General features: G+C 37.1%; 1 protein-coding gene across 6 annotated transcripts in view; it reads left to right on the top strand.

Annotated features, from left to right (window-relative positions):
- LOC100750183 (partitioning defective 3 homolog) overlaps positions 1–12494 on the top strand; it is a 42094-nt gene that overhangs the window by 4754 nt on the left and 24846 nt on the right. The window contains exon 1 of one of the 6 annotated variants that reach the window (XM_033324658.1): positions 1593–1772. The exons of 2 other annotated variants lie outside the window; for them this stretch is intronic. The gene's annotated coding sequence lies outside the window, so the exon portion shown is untranslated. Of the gene's footprint in view, positions 1–1592; positions 1773–11305; positions 11549–12494 lie in introns of those variants that run through there. 3 more of the 6 variants (XM_033324655.1, XM_033324656.1, XM_012393475.3) reach the window with 3 other exon arrangements.

Here is a 12494-nt window from a genome sequence, read left to right as displayed (position 1 = left end):
TCGTCCGTATTTGCTGACATCCTGGCGGTTACGTAACCAGCTAAGAAGGTCCGAAAGCAGCACACGCTTTACGCGTGCCAACCCCAAAATCGGATATACAGAGTGATCGTCCTAATGATCACCGAAGCGTTTCGATTACTTCCGCTAATTTGTCAGAAAAAATATTTGGAGAACAGATCGTTAGTTTTTAATGGGGTAAGACGTTCTCGGCGGTTATAGCTTCACAATCAAGCTGGTAAATGCAAAAATAGCCAGAGTTAACGGCTAATACGATATGTATTAGCTTACTTACTAATACTTAATAATTACTGGTAATGCACTAAGTTATATGCTGTTAAGGTGTAATTTTAAGAGTAATTGCTTTGATCTATTTCGATTGTGTAATACAACCGTTTTATTAACATTAAATCAGATGATAATCGGTGATGTGTTAAGAGGTTTTCTATACCGTTAATTATATGTAAGTCTGAGATTTATTTTGCTAAAATTTACGCTTCTTCTTTGAAAATAGAAAAATAGGCTATGGATTACACGAAAGTGAAAGAGGAACATTATCGAGCTAACCGTCGATAAACTGCCCAGTTGGCTACAGATTACTCTCTTGTTTCTTTTCCTTTTTTCGTCGAAATTGCCACTGCTATTTACACAAATACGAGCCGTTAAACTACGCATCATACTATAAACAACGTAGTTTACTTGCAACTTTTTATATAAATTCTCCTTACGGTTAAATCGAAAGTTTTATAAACAGCAATTTATACTAACATTAAAAAAAATTTAACACAATCTACAACATATTAGCAACTGACGTACAATTTAAAGAAAACGCATATATACGATAATAATTTATGTTACTTAAATTTAATCCAGACTAAGGCCAAAATAATACTTAGAAAATATATTAGAACATAATTTTTGTGAAATGGCATTAGGTATGATTCTTCGTTCTCTGAACTTACTTAAAGAAATATATACTTTATATGCTATTCGTAAATATGGCTCTCGAGAGAAGTTGTCCTTGTCCTTGAGCAGGTGGTAACACATGACGGCTTTGAGTTCAAAAAACGATGGCACACGTGTTTTTAGATAATCCCATACGAAGTGTTAATTATGTTTTGTATTACTATGTTCGATGTGAATAGCGAACGTACGTACAAAAATTAAATTGTCTCATGCATTCACAATCGCAGCACAGCAAAGCACAGGAAAGTCATTCAGAACATAGACAGTTATCTTTATCATATGACATTTTGTACTACTTTATGTAATGTCGCCTTTTCATATACCGTCAAACGCTAATTTACATTCCTATCGTTCGCACTGTTCTATTCAAGCAATCCATTTAACTGTGCATCTTACGCGGTCGCCCGCGGCTAGGTTTTAACCCGGTAACCAGCGAGTTTTCACGATCTCCTTCATGATCCTCGTATGCGACCTCAATCGCTATCAACCATTGCCTGCATGATCATTTCTACGGCCGACATTCGACGCATTTAAATTCTACACCGTTGTCACAGGCTGGAAAATCTTGTTTCGTATTCACCGTGATCGAGTCTAGCCACAGATCGGAATACGCGTCGCGTCGTGTCGTAGCACCTGAACAAAGAACATGCCGGTGCACAGCGTTCAATACGTCGACAACTTCTCTGCATTTCATCCTCGATGGGACAATTTAGCGCGTGAGTCCGTGCTTTAATTGAAGCGACGAAGAGAATGTAACTTGTGTTCTTCATAGTCAGGAAACGTTTCTAGAACGAACGTTCAACATGCTTGTAAGTTGCGACAGCTGAGTACGTAAGTATTTGTACTTAAAATGGATTCCTCTTTATCTCACCGTTTATCGATTCGCGTTATTTATGTGTATCATATTATCTTAACAAAATGTTACTTTTCATATATTATAATTTCGAGCCTGCTTTCTGTGTTAAAACAAGCAATATTTGCATAAGTTGGGGGAAATTAAAGGTTATTTTGATGTGTTTAATGAACGCGAAACGAAAGTTTCTCGACTCAATAGAATTCACAGTAAGTTCGCATATGACGGTTTTCCATTGTAATAGATTTCCTCGGATTGTATACATACGTTCCCAAGATTGAGTCATCGTAACTGCGTTATGTAAGGATGAGATTACCGCGTTCGAGAATGAAAAATATATTAGAGACAGCGACCGTATGTACAGCCTCAGAACCAGAGGACTGAAATTTCATATGAAATAACGCCAATCTCCTTGTTAATGAGGATAGTTAACGTGCAGAAACGACAAACAGCTTCTAATTTCATCTGTTGAATAGTAATCATTTAATTGTCACCTTGAAAATGCCAAATTTTTCCAATCTTTCAACAAACCGACTTATTCAATTTCGACTTATTTAATAAAATAGAATTTGATTCGCATAAATTCATAGCATCTTTTAGGATTTTTCAAGTAGAAGTTTTTAAAACATAAAAAATCGTTTTTACGGAGCTCAAACTATCTGAAAGTAAAAAATAAAAGTATCGAATGTGTGAAATACAATTTAGTACTCTGACTTCTGAGTCAGAGCCAGAACCAAGCGGGAGATTTATTTTTGTGAAAGTTTGGCATTAACGATCTACGTGATCGAGTTGACGGCCCTTTTCATGGCATTGGACCATGGCTGGGAATAGTGACTCAGGTAAGAGGATTCCTTTGGTCATTCATAAAAATTCCTGTCTGCGATCCGGGGGCGAGTGTTCTGATTCTCAGAGTTGGATGAATGAAACTAGACACCGTTCAATATCGACACCTCTGACGTTCAAGGATTCTCTTTCGTGCTGTCGCTATCTCATTTCTAGTTCCCCGATAGTTCATTTGATATATCAGATGACCACGAGAAAAATCGGCGCTTCTTTGCTACTTCATCCGTTACGCATCGTATTTGTGCCGTAAGTGACGTAACTGCCTCATACACGTGGGAAAGCAAAAACAGAGCAATTGCGGATCTAGTGAACCGTTTGGATGACATTTTCAATATATATGGAAATTTTATATGAAGCATTAAACGTTGTGGAGAACGATTTTGATTTTATAGGCTTGTTTCTTTCTTCGTTTATTAATTTTAAGCCTATGATTCGAACTTCCGAAAAATTATTTCTCTTTTGATTACACAATTTACCCTGTTTTAATTTAAACGATGCCTTAACACAATTATTGAACTGGTTTGAAGGGAAGATTTAGAAATTCAAATGTAAAATGCACGAGCAACGTAAAGTTTCACCATATTGGGGAGCGGCGAAGCCAAGAATCGACTGCATAGAACTTTCCAACTAGCCGAAGTGCGTGGAAAAGACCAAGGACGGGAAGATCGTTCGGCAGGAAGAGAAGCGATTAGAAGAAGGAGCGGTTAAACCGGAAAGTCGAGCGTGGCCGAAGATACCTCAGAGCAAAACGATCTTCGAACAAGCTAGTTCTCCGAGCAACCACGATTACCTTCGTAATTGCTCGCGTCGTACGTATCGGACTTCCGGTCGTGAGCTCTTAAGAAGGATACGTGGTCCAGGACTGGCGCGTGTCCTTGCGCGTACCACGAAACGTGAACAACTAGACGCGGGGCAGTAGAATTCTTTGTATCAATGTTAGAGAAAGGGTATAGAGTTAGATACCTGTCTATTACGAACTTGTTCCTGTTACAGTACTAGGTTGTTGGATCGTCTGATTTTTATATTCCACTGATGCGTTAACATTCGTTGAGATTCTTAAGTAGTTTCGGTCAACACGAGTCAGACTTTTACAGAATCGTATTTAAGCGACATTACAGGGCGATATTACATACTATAGTTCTTAATTTAGAAGCTTATCTTAGATTACGAAGATAAACTTTAAATAGATAGTTTGTAAAATGTTTTGGTCATTGGCGGTTATAAATGATTAATATGTAATATTATCCTACAAGGCTGTTAATATTAACTACGTTTCCTCTATAGGTAATAAAAATGTGGTTTCTAACTACGTATACAACACAACTTTCAGATACCTATACATATCTCTTATAACCAGTTTTCTGAGAAGATGCGATCGTTACATGTTGGATGTCCGGTTGTTCTTTATGAACTCTTAGGAAACTCAGGATATGTCCTTGCGAGCCTTCGACACGTAATATTGAATCCTTTTTCTATAATCCAGCTACCGCGGCTGTAGCCGTACAACGAGTAGAAAAACAATAATTACATTGTGTAGTGGATGTAAAAGCTAATGAGTTGTTACAGTCGCTGTCAATTTTATAGTCTGATCTTATTCTTCACTTCTTCAAATATGATAGCGAGGACTTGTTTCCCAGTTAAGATTAGTTGGTTGTTAATTTCACTAGAAATATATTATTTATGGTTATGTGGATAGTATTCCCATTAAAAAACTTCACTTGAAGTTATGTCTGCAATTTGCCACTTTCGTACAACTTTCACTCGATATATCTAATAACATTTCATTTACTTTCGATTTTATTGTGCATATTATTTGTTTATTATAATTCAGTAAAAATATTCAGTGTTCTTTTTCAAAGAACCGAAATATTTGATATATTTTGACAAAAACATGCATAAATTTTACGCCGGGAATATATTTTTCTTTTTTTTTTTGGAAGATCAATTTCACAGTTACACCGTTATTATATATTTCCTGTTGCTTCGTAGAATTGACTACAGTTTCCTAGGAAACGTAATAAATCGTTATAATTACGGAACCAATCGATTACACGATACAAAAGTCTACAAAACAGAGAAGCGCGTAATAGACGAGCGACGAAACTCTATCGTTCACCGGCGGTTTCTTGTAGTTAATTCATTTTGAAAGCCTATCAATATTCTTGCAGCACTTGCACAACGTGTACACACGAAGAGAAACGGGTGTTGGTTGTCGAAGCGTAGAAAGCATTAAAACGAAAAGTCACGTACTACGTAAACACGTTCGATGATCGAGAAGTACGTTTTTGATTCGTCAATGTGATCGTAGTCCCGCCACGATCTTTAAGTTTCTTGACACCCAAACGCTGGTCGACCAAATGGAATCAATTCTGCACACAATTACAACGATATGAAAGGATCGAACAGCAAACGGATTCGTTTGTTGCCTCATTTCCCTGATAGATGCGTTCGAAAGTGCCTCTTCGATGAAAAGTGAAACACCAGAAAATTCTTTTTGATCGGAATGAATTAGCTGTTAAAGGAAGAACGATCACGGAGATAGCAGCTGTTCTAGGAGCGAGATTGAAATCTCCTGACAGGAAGTCTTAATGCATGAAAGTGGCCATTAACCGAGTCGATTAGTCTTTTTCTTGTGCTGTTAAGAAATTCCAAAGAAAACATTTGTAATTCTATGTATGTATATTTATTTTCGATCTTTTCGTCAGGAACAGGTAGAATTTTCCAGAAATGGACTTTTTCTATCTTTTTTCAGTATCTACGTATCTCTCAATAAATGAACAATTTGCGAGACGTGTCAAAACGAGAACAAGATTTCACACAAAGCTAAGATAACATTTCGTTGAAACTCGCTTATCTAATACCAAGAGATATTTGTTAATGTCTCCAATAAGGCAGTTATGTACGTGTCACCGAGGGAATTCACTTATTTAAACAATTATGTGTTATTTCGTGTACGGCGTTATTGTTCGGTCCTGTTTCAATGCAATAGTGTTTGATAAAGATATATTGCATTCGCGGCAACTTCACGGCTCCGAATTGTCTTTCTTGTATGTTCAAGATGGAGAAAGAAGGATTGCCCGACGATCGGCCTTGAGTCCCCGTCCTTTACGCACACGCATACCTTTCGTATTGTATCCAATGCATGTATACTACACGCGTGTAACCAGATGCATAAATGTCAACTACAGGCCCCATTTAAATATCACATCCTCACTTGTCTGCCGTTGAACACAATAACGTTTCAGAGGAAAGAATTAATAGTGATTCGTAAATCGATCGATCGAACATTTCGCAAATTATTAATACTTTATCAAGTAATTAATAAACGAACCACCTCTTTGGCTAATCATCGGAATGGCAGAATCTTGAAAAATGATTTTCTTTTACACTTCGTTGATTAACGTAAAAAATTTGAAAGTAATATATTCCTATAAGGACATAGATGAATTTATACAGAAAGGAGAATAGACACGAGGAAGCAAGTGGTGCGATTCTTTGCCAAAATAGTCCAGATACTTACACGTCCGACGTTGAACGTGCTAATTAGCATAATGACTGAATGTACATATACTGAACCGTAAATGGTTAGTTTAACAGCACTACTATAGGTCTCTGTTATGAATAGTCATGTTCCATTATTCGCCTATGTATCCATATGGAAGAAAACACGATAAAAAGTATATAGTTCGTTAAGATTGAATTTTTCAATTTCAATAATAATTACATCAACAAGAATAATAATATGAAACTTTAATATGAAATAGGTACTTAATAAGTACTTTATCGCGAATGATATTCACTAAAAATATTTCAGAGTTTCACAACGCCTGAAATTGAAATAAACTTCGAGTGTGTTACAAAATGTGTCAATATGTTTTCTCCGTGGTCAATTCCGGTTGCATATTTTGGAAAAAATCCTGAAGAAAAAACGGCAAAAAATTCGCTGAAATGATCGACGAGAAGCAGGATGTAACGTGAAACTTCACGTTCCCATAAGTCGCAGCATCTCATAGGCGAACGTGAAATTTCCATTAAGCGGTTTCACGCGCCAGAAAATCGGAATGTTCGCTTTCTGTTGCGCACCCTGTATAAAGTACGTACACAGATGAGCGCGGAAACGCGCGCACACGCGTACACGGTTGAACACGCACGTAGGCCATGCCGAGGGCATAGTTACACGGCTATTCCAGCGTGGAATGTCTGGCATGTCGCTCTCGTCAAATGGCCAGAAAATAAAAGGACTAGCTCGGCTGTGGCCTTGATAGGTTTCCACCGGGTACCGGGCACCGGATTCCCTACGGTCAGCTACCACGATCTTAAGGGGTCAGCTTCCTCGAAGATGACAAGATATGAAATACGCTGGTTGCCGTGTTTCGTAGTCGCTCGAATATTTCTTCATTGCTTGAACTAAAAGCGAAACAAGGCCTTCCAAGTGCCGAATCGATCGATTATGACCCTCATAGAGATAGATAGATCCTATGATGGGAGTTTCGTTTGATCGATGAAAATCATTTTTTGTGCGAACCGCACGGAAATTAGACTTGATCATGATGGAGATGAAGAATTAAACTTCTGAAGTAACGATTATCTACAACTAAGAGGAGGAGTCGTCGATGTATTATTACGATGATGCACTCTCGATGATTTCTGCGAGCAATCGATGTTACTTTAAATGAAATTTGACATGTTTACCTAAATGTCGTTTTTTTTTGTCGTTGGCATCTTGATTTTTGAATTTCACACCGTATGAATTTTTTTACGCATACGAGTTTTCTCCATGCCGTCATTAATTAAGCAAAGAAACTCTCTGTGCAATGTATGCGCATACACCTTTCTAATTTTCACTATACCCACAGAGAAAACAGTTTGCGAGGCAATGTACGTATATTTCGTCTACATCGTCTACATCTTGTTTGTTCTCTCGATCAAATTTTTTTTAAGGCTGCATTCGCACCCGCTAATTGCACGAAAGGAGACTCTATCGTTGGAGGAGTGTCTGGTTCACCTTGCGACGTGATACCAATGACTACAACCCTGGCCTTGATAGTGCTTCCGACGGAACGTAGAATTCCGATCGAGTGGCTTGGGGAGAAGCGTCGAAGGGTCAACTCTCTCGTGACACGAGAATCGTGTGGCCGCGCTCTGGAAAGTCTGGCGGAGAAAAACCACGGTTCGATCCACACACGGTCGGCTCGACGATGGCGACACGACGGTTCGTTCTTCTATATACACCTTTTGCATCTGCGTTCACCTTATCCGGTATCGGCGCGGCGCCTTAAGGTCTCTCGCGATCAGAAACGAATCCGGAGAATCGATACGAGATCTCTCCCGAGGAGAAGAGTCAGTGTACTCCTCGGACAACACTGCCTAGAACTGGTACGTGACGGAGGGTAGAATCGATAGAAATCGTTTGATACACAACGATCGTGCTCGTGCCAGCTTCCTTGTTTGGATTACGAAAAAAGCACAACAGTTGAATGGTGCATCGCTGGCTAACTCTAACTTCTGAAGTATCGGTTAATCGCGCATTGTTTGTGCACTGACTGGGCTACCTCGCGCGAAAGGATTCTGCCAACGACCAATTTCTTTTTATTTTTCTCTCTTAACGTTTGCATCGATGCACTGATAGTTAATCCGTTACGTACTCGATATTTTTTTGTTATTCGAGAATGTCATTTATATGAAAGAAACTATACCGCTAAGAAACTACGTTTGATACACGATGCAATATATGTATGTACTACCTGCTAGGTAATGTGTCAGTGATTTTATCGATTATTAGTACAGTATGCTTTGTATTCGAGAAAGGACAATTTCTTTGACAAAGTATACTTTGTATGGATTTACGTTTATGGAAAATATGTGTATTTTAATCGTTGTACATTAAGTATATTTTATGGAGGAAATATTTGTTTAGGGAAATATAAATATATTTCATTCCAATTTTAGCACACTTGATTAGCACAATGAAAGTGCAATGCAAACGCTAGACAATGATTCCGTATTTGTATCCTATAAATATTTGTTAGCTAAGACATGGTTAGACTTCTAGAGAGCTCGTGGCAAGTACGCTCTATGGTATGCCAAGATCGATTATATCCATCTAACTTTGAATTCTACGAATTAACTGTGTTCAGGTGAACTCACGAGCGAAAACACTCAGGCTAGATCAAAGAACCCCAAGGAATGCTGTTAGGTCTATGGCCAGGTTCATTCGTTACATGTAATTACTGATATCATTGAACCGAGCCACAGTCAAATGGTATCGTACTTGTTCGCGAGCGTGCCATATAAATTAGGTATTCAGTTGTTCCGTGTACACATAATCGTGTGTGTTACATAACAATTGGCCTAAAGCGCGATCTAATCGTTGCGTTTCAGTAGGTTTTATTATATTTTAATTCGAGAAAGTCTTATCTATATTTTTGTCAATACGAGACGAAAGATTCCAAGTATGCATTTTTGATATTCCTTTATACTTACGCGTGTGTCTAACGCGAATTTGCGTAATTATTAATGTGTTAGTCATCGAAGCGAATTGTGTGGTATACTTCTAAAACGATAGAAAATGTAATATATAACATTTTCATTTGTAAACGATATCTGAATTAAATTTGTGCAATTGCATATTTTGATTCAAATTTTAAAACGAAGAAGAAACATTATATAGCATAGAAAGCGTAATTGTAGGTATCGTAGGTGCAGCGTTACAATGTTTGCTTTATTAAATACGTATCAGATTTCACTTGTGCATATATAGATACGCATGTGAAAGTGATTAATCTCTTGGAGCACATGGCATCGTAAAGAGATATTGCATTCCACATTTAATCATTTGTAAGTCATAACTTGTGCAATGGGTCATTAACTAAAAAAATATCTTACGTATCAATTTTTTAAATCTTACAATATTAATTTGAACTAAAAGAAGATATCTGCATAAATGATTCAAGCTGTATATAAGCATTTAACTTGTAAATCTTCTAGTAAAATAATATTTAAACGAAAATAACTTGGATAACTGCGTAGAGATGCATCTGCAAGTATCATCGTTGAAATCACCGTGGATTGCTTTTATGATGTCGAAAATGCTTACGACTCACACCCACTACACATACGGACTACTGTAAATTTCATTTTCTTCCTTCAGTTTACTTACCTTTAATCGTTTTTGGACTTGAAGAGGCAGCAAAAGCGAACGTGTAATGCGTGCAGCTTCAGTTCGTAAGATCGTTCCTCTTAAAAGAACATCTTTAAAATGCGTGGTGTTAAGAGGAGATAAAATCGTAAGTATGAGTTTTCACGGAGCTATATCTTCGTGCTTCAAGTTACTTCGTGGAAAACATTCTGGCTTTTTATGTAACGAAAGAAGACTTTAACCCTTGACACATCGGGATAGATCCTTTATTTTAATCAAATCTGTTATATGAGTTTTAATTACAAGTATTTACATGGATTCGTATTTAAGTGTTTTCGTTTATAGTAGTTTCATTTAATATTTCTTCGGGTTTAGGCGATCTTTCAAAGATCGGATGAAGTCTTTCACTCATCCTACTCCAAAGATTCGACTCAAGTTTTTCGAAGATCTGACTTCTTAGTACGTGTGAAAAATATTTTACTTGTCGGGCAACTGTGATATCATTATCCTTACTTACCAATTTTAGGAAACGATTCGGATACTTTTATTCGATGACTAATAAAGATATCAAAGCTTGGATATAATCCCCGTATTCGCTTCTTCGTGCTTCCTGATCAAAGAGTATTGCATAGAAAATATTTTGGTGATGTACTGGTGACTAAAACTGATCATTTACTTCACGTATGTCTGCCGTGTTTTAAAGTACCATTAAGAAATCCTCGTAAAATTTTCGATGCCGTTGGTTGTACAAAATTATCGAGGTAACGTTATTCCGAAACAGCGAACCAATGGTTTTTTTATTGCAAACCAATTTTCTTAAATACCCTGTGTAAAATTATTTATTTGTTAACGAGCTATCTTTCATTGGGCGTGTTATAACATAACGTTGTAACATGATTCGATACGATACAGTATTGTTGTTAGATTTAATAACGGTAGACGGGTATGAGTAGCCGTAAACGATATTAATAATGCGCGCTGTGCATTTTAATTTCCTTGTTTCGTAATGAGCTCCTAATTTCACATTGTACGTGGAAACGGAAACTGTTTGACTTGCAACAAGTATTTATAAAGAAGATCTATGTAACAATGCGTAAAAGCGGTAGAGAATTATGAATTATGTAAAAGTGGCCTCGATGTTAACATTACAGACTTTTAACTTAAATGTTTTACTCTATTTGTTTTTACGAGGACGAAGAAGTAAGTCGATAAAATTGATTGAAATATTTAGACGAAAATAATTTTTTGACGATACATCATCGGAAACACCATCAAGCTCAGAAGAATTTGTCGGATTTCGAGTCGTAATATTATCCATACAAGACAGTGCGCATCGTCGAGCGCAGCAAATTGCATCGGTTGCATTTTCCAAGCGAAAAACATCCTGTACTGATACACACACACACAGTCGAGTCCGGTAATCGACGTGACGGTCCCCTGACAAGCCGATCGTGAAAGGTGCTACGTACGCGCGACGTTAATTGCTGACAGTATGTATTTCCGAGTTTTAATAAAGTGACGGTCGTTAAGATCGCACGGCCATCGCGACCAGTTAACTTCTTGCCCCCGTCAACCGGTCTCGTTACGTCGCAATGCTTCTTGAATTCTGGAATACCACGACTGGAAACGAGATCAGCTAATCCACTTCAGAAACTGACACCGTTCAGCTACCTACTTTTTCTCCGCTTGTTCCGGAATCTCCGCGGCTGAATAGTTCCGTGGTGAAATATGTCAATAGCCTGTGCTACACCGTGAGTTCAACTTTATTCTTTACCATGAATTTGCGATACTTTGCTATTCATAGATATAAGTTTTCTTAGCAAGTGGAAGTCGTTCTTTTTCTAGTATTTCATCGAATATTTAAACCTTTTCTATCCTCTTGATAACCGTTAAACGCCAAAGATGTGTCTAATCCAACATAAGTTTCATTTTATAATGCTTAGACATTGATAAAAAATGTTTTCCTTGATTAGACACCAATTCATAAAGTGATCAGCTGGTGCTTTGATTTCTGCTTAGAATATTAAACACCTGTCGGATGGTAAAACAAGAATTCAGTACGCTTCTGCGAAATTTGTACTTTGGACTTCTGTTGATTTATATAATACATAAAATATACATAGAATACAACAATATAATACATAGAATATATATAGGAATGATGTTTTCATTTCATTAATTATTTAATGTTATATAGTTATATAGCTTTTATTTTTTTGGGTATTGACGGAACATCTGATATATGAATTTATATATTTTTGTATGGATAGAAATCGTATGTGATTTTAATAAGTATTAACGTTATTCGTCGTTAATAATGTGTCTTTTTAATTTTTCACCACGATGCACTCTTGAAAACTAACATAATGAATATAAATGTGATTTTGGACTAAAGGCGATGTTTGTTCAGAATCGAATACGGAATCATATCACTGTCAGAATGTTGGAAACGTTTTCTTTATAAATATTTATCCCGACGTCCTATGTGCTCGATTCCGTGCATTTCTGAAATCCGTAAATGTTACTTCAGCTTTAATTAATTCGGGAATTTCTTCGAGAAACTGTCCACAATGATTTAAAGGTCTTATTAGCAGTTCCAGCGTGCAACGGTTCGAAACGCGGAATAATCTTCGTTTATGGTTGACGAGCCAAAGTATTTTTATGCGTTAATATATCACGTCTTTCCAGTCGAATGCT

This window comes from Bombus impatiens, unplaced genomic scaffold (assembly GCF_000188095.3).
Source record: "Bombus impatiens unplaced genomic scaffold, BIMP_2.2 scf_0058, whole genome shotgun sequence".
In the NCBI taxonomy this organism is placed as follows: domain Eukaryota; kingdom Metazoa; phylum Arthropoda; class Insecta; order Hymenoptera; family Apidae; genus Bombus; species Bombus impatiens.
Note: the sequence above shows the minus strand (reverse complement) of the source record. Positions and strands in the feature narration are given on the sequence as shown.